The following is a 5,592-nucleotide window of genomic DNA, read 5'->3' on the forward strand; positions in this document are numbered from 1 at the left end:
ACTAGACGCTACGCGTCTGGTTCCCTTCAAAGCGGGGGGCACAGCAGGGCACTGCGGGGGGCACAGTGGCGGATCTTGCCCTGGTGCGGCGCCCTCCGGAAGGCGGCGCCCCGGGCAAAAGTACCGCTTGCCCGTGGCAAGAACCGCCACTGCCTGCCGTACAAATCCAGTGATCCTGCCGTATAATTCCAGTGATCCTGCCGTATAATTCCAGTGATCCTGCCGTATAATTCCAGTGGTACTGGCGTATAAATTTTGTGATCCTGCCGTATAATTCCAGTGATCCTGCCGTATAATAGCAGTGATCCTGCCGTATAATTGCAGTGATCCTGCCGTATAATTGCAGTGATCCTGCGGTATAATTCCAGTGATCCTGCTGTATAATTCCAGTGATCCTGCTGTATAATTCTAGTGGTACTGGATAATTGCAGTGATCCTGCTGTATAATTGTAGTGATCCTGCCATATAATTCCAATGATCCTGCCATATAAATCCATATAAATCCATATAATTCCATATAAGTCCAGTCCAGTGGTACTGCCATATAAATTCAGTGGTGCTGTCCTGTGCTGTATATTATTTACTCCAAATATAGGTGTTATTAATATTTAATCCAAATAATTTTCACAGGGTTTGCCCTGTGCGGTGTAGAGGTACGCTTTCCTCTTCCGCATATTGTTATATAACTTCTGAAAAATAATGGAGAACAAAAATTTGGAGGATAAAATAGGGAAAGATCAAGAACCACTTCCTCCTAGTGCTGAAACTCCTGCCACTAGTCATGACATAGACAATGAAATCCCATCAACGTCGTCTGCCAATGCCGAGGGTCAATGTGATAGTAGAGGGCATGTAAAATCCAAAAAGCCAAAGTTCAGTAAAAAGACCCAAAAAAAAGAAATTTAAATGGTCTGAGGAGAAACGTAAACCTGCCAACATGCCATTTATGACACAGGGTGGCAAGGAATGGCTGAGGCCCTGGCCTATGTTCATGACTAGTAGTTCAACTTCACATAACGATGGAAGCCCTCATCCTCCCACTAGAAAAATGATAAGAGTTAAGATGGAAAAAGCACAGCAAAGAACTGTGTGTTCTAAGATGGTATCACAAATCCCCAAGGAGAGTCCAAGTGTGTCGGCGGTTGCGATGCCTGACCTTCCCAACACTGTACGGGAAGAGCTGGCTCCTTCCACCATTTGCTCGCCCTCTGCAAGTGCTGGAAGTAGCACCCACAGTCCAGTTTCTGATATTCAAATTGACGATGTCACTGTTGAAGTACACCAGGATGAGGATATGGGTGTTGCTGGCGCTGAGGAGGAAGTTGACGATGAGGATTCTGATGGTGATGTGGTTTGTTTAAATCAGCATCAGCAGCATCAGCTGTATTGGCCAGGTATACTTGCGTATACTAGGAATTTGTGTTCGGTTTGCTATACAACAGCAAATTAGGTAACAGATAACCAGGTGTGTGTGTGTGTGTGTGTGTGTGGGGGGGGGGGGGACAAGTAAAGTTATACAGATAGGCATACCTTAGGGACACAAGTTAGTTACATGTATGTCTAGTCAGTCAATGTTCAGGAGTTCAGCAGGCGGACCACTTGGGGAAATAAACTTTTGAGGCTTCTGGTGGACCTGGCGGGGACGGCCCTGTAACGCCTGGCCGAAGAAAGCAAGTTAAACATGCTGTGGTCGGGGTGTAGATGGTCTTTTACTATCTTCGTTGCCCGCTTTTTAGCTCTGGACAGGTACAGATCCTGGACTGAGGGAAGGTCGGCCCCGATGATCTTCTCTGCGGTTCTGACCACCTTTTGGAGCCTGCATCTATCCCTCGCTCTGGCAGAGCTGTACCATACTAGTATCGAGGAGCACAGTACCGACTCCACAATCGCGGAGTAGAAGAGGAGCAGAAGCTTCTGTGGGATGTTGTACTTCCTTAGTTGCCTGAGGAAGAACAACCTCTGCTGCGCTTTCCCGACAGTGGCATCAGCGTTGGACCCCCATTTAAGGTCCCGGGAGATTGTGGTCCCTAGAAACTTTAAAGAGTCCACTAGCGATATAACACGGTCAGCAATCGTTAGCAGAGGTGCACTAGCTGACTTTTTCCTGAAGTCCACTATCATCTCGACAGTTTTGAGGGGGTTGAGCGCAAGATTGTTGTGGATGCACCACTGGACCAACTGGTCTACTTCCCGTCTATAGGCCGATTCATCCCCGTCCTTGATGAGGCCGATGACAGTGGTGTCGTCTGCGAATTTGATGATCTTTACTGATTGCGCCTCTAAGGTGCAGTCATTTGTGTACAGGGAGAAGAGCAGGGGTGAGAGGACACAGCCCTGAGGGGCCCCTGTACTAATGGACCGCACTTGAGAGGTGAATTTCCCCGCTTTCACAACCTGTGTTCTGTCTGTCAGTAAGTCTACTATCCTGAAACAGGTAGCTTCTGGGACCCCTAGGCGAAGTAATTTGGGGTGGAGGATGCTGGGGATGATTGTATTGAAGGCCGAGCTGAAATCGACAAACAGGACCCTCGCATAGGTACCGGGAATGTCTAGGTGCTGTAGAATGTAGTGCAGGCCCAGGCACCGTCAACAGCTCCTCCTTCACTTTCTCCAGCAACTGGGGCAGTGAGGAGAAAGGATAAGATTTCCTAGCCCACCCGCCGGCGGTGATGCAGGGCAGTCTGGAGCAAGTGCTGACATCTGGTCTGGATTGAAGGACCTGCCAACGATTACTGACATGTCTACTGTCACTGCATATGATTCTGTCACCATTGAAAGAATGGTGGAGGATTATATGAGCGACAGCATCCAAGTATGCATGTCAGACAGTCCGTTTGTATGCTGGCAGGAAAAACAGGCAATTTGGATGCCCTTGCACAAACTGGCTTTATTTTACCTAAGTTGCGCCCCCTCCCCCCCCTCCCCCCTCCAGTGTGTATTTCAAAAGAGTGTTTAGTGCAGCCGGTAACCTTGTCAGCGATTGGCGTAGGAGGTTACTTCCAGAAAATGTGGAGAAGATGATGTTCATCAAAATGAATTATAAATTCCTCCGGGAAGGCATTGACCAGCAATTGCCTCCAGAAAGTACACAGGGACCTGAGATGGTGGATTCCAGTGGGGACGAATTAATAATCTGTGAGGAGGAGGATGTACACACTGAAAGGGGTGAGGAATCGGAGGATGAGGATGAGGTGGACATCTTGCCTCTGTAGAGCCAGTTTATGCAAGGAGAGATTGATTGCTTCTTTTTTGGTGGGGGCCCAAACAAACCAATCATTTCAGCCACAGTCGTGTGGCAGACCCTGTCGCTGAAATGATTGGTTTGTTAAAGTGTGCATGTCCTGTTTATACAACATAAGGGTGGGTGGGAGAGCCCAAGGACAATTCCATCTTGCACCTCTTTTTATTCTTTGCATCATGTGCTGTTTGGGCCTAGTTTTTTAAAGTGCCATCCTGTCTGCCACTGCAGTGCCACTCCTAGATGGGCCAGGTGTTTGTGCCGCACACTTGTGTCGCTTAGCTTAGTCATACAGCCACCTCGGTGCAACCTTTTGGCCTAAAAACAATATTGTGAGGTGTGAGGTGCAGCTTATCGCAGCAGTGCGATCGGGTCAGAACTGCGCATGCGCCGGCGCTGCAGTGCACCGGCGCATGCCAGACGGCCGAAGGCTGTCCGGCCTCTACGATCGCCTCTGCCTGATTGACAGGCAGAGGCAGTCACTGGGTGGGTGGGGGGGGGGGTAGGCGGCGGAATGGCGGCATTTGGGGCGTTGGCGCGGTCTGGCCAACGCAGGCATAACCGTACCGAACAGGGGGTGGGCCGCGGCGGCTGCGTGACATCACACGCAGCCGCTGTGGGCGGGGACCGATGAGTAGCTCCCGCCCAGCACGCTAAAGCTGCGCTGGTCGGGAGCTACTCTTGGAGTGCAAAGGCATCGCGGGGGGGGGGCACTGACATGCGGGGCGGGATAGCCCTGTGCTGGGCGTCCCCGCGCATGTCAGTGTGAATGATCGTAGCTGTGCTAAATTTAGCACAGCTACGATCAACTCAAAATGAGCCCCGATTATATACAGTAATTTACTGTCCTAATCCGTGGTCATTGCTTAGTCTGGCTCAAATTCAGCACATGGAAAACCTGGTCTATTCGTTTCACTATACACGTGGATATCTAATGGGAACAGTAACCTGGGCAAGCAAAGTGGAGTGAGCCGCCCCGCCCGAAGCATGGCGAGCGAAGCGAGCCCATGAGGATACACTTATTAATATTTTGAGCAGTGTAGTTATACTAATCCAAGGGATCCCATATTCTGAACTTGAACCCTTAGTTTTACTAGATTCCTTATGCTCCTACTCTATATTTTTGTTACATTCTCCGTTATGCGGTTAGCTTACCGGTTGTCGGGATCCCAGCTGTCACAATACCAATGCCGGGATCCCGATGGGGGCACCATACTGCCGCCGGTATACCAGTGAGGTAGGTCATTCATTGTCTATGGGTGTCCACAACACCCATAGAGGGAGAATAGAACCTGTGGTGATTGAAGCTTGCCACCGAGCCTGCAGCATGGCGAGTGCAGCGAGCCTGCAAGGGGCTTCGTTTCGCTCGACACCCTGCTGGCATTCTACAAGTATTTGTCCCTCTATATTACAACACGCAAGTCCATGTCCCTCTATATTACAACACGTAAGTCCCTGTCCCTCTATATTACAACACACAAGTACCTGTCCATCTATATTGCAACACGCAAGTACCTGTCCCTCTATATTACAACACACAAGTACCTGTCCCTCTTTATTACAACACGCAAGTCCCCATCCCTCTATATTACAACACGCAAGTACCTGTCCCTCTATATTACAACACGCAAGTACCTGTCCCTCTAAAATGCAACACGCAAGTACCTGTCCCTCTATATTACAACACGCAAGTACCTGTCCCTCTATATTACAACACGTAAGTCTCCATCCCTCTATATTACAACACGCAAGTCCCCATCCCTCTATATTACAGCACGCAAGTACCTGTCCCTCTATATTACAACACGCAAGTACCTGTTCCTCCTTTTCTTGACTCTCTTCACTCTTTGAAGCCTCTTTAGGGGTACATTTACTAAGCAGTGATAAGAGCAGAGAAGTGAGCCAGTGGAGAAATTTCCCCATCAACCAATCAGCAGCTCTGTATCATTTAATAGTATGCAAATTATAGATGTTACTTCAGTGCTGATTGGTTGCCATGGGCACTTCTCTACTGGCTCACTTCTCAGCTCTTATCACTGCTTAGTAAATGTACCCCTATGTCTCATTTATTTTGGCTTCCTTGTTCTCTATAATATCTTACTGACAAGTTTTCCTTTCTAATCCGACATAGAGCCTCTGACTTGCCTTATTTTCTCTCTCTCTCTCTCTCTCTCTCTCTCTCTCTCTCTCTCTCAATCACATACTTTTCTTTGCTGCCTCATTTTCTTTTCTTTCACTCCACTTTTATTCTCATTACTAATCCATATTCCTCTCTGTCCTCTCCCCCATCCCTTCTTCTGCTGCATCTTACTGTACTTCGGTTGATGCTTGATTCAAGTGGCCTAAGGGACCTT

Source organism: Pseudophryne corroboree, chromosome 6, assembly GCF_028390025.1.
Source record: "Pseudophryne corroboree isolate aPseCor3 chromosome 6, aPseCor3.hap2, whole genome shotgun sequence".
NCBI classification, from domain to species: Eukaryota; Metazoa; Chordata; class Amphibia; order Anura; family Myobatrachidae; genus Pseudophryne; species Pseudophryne corroboree.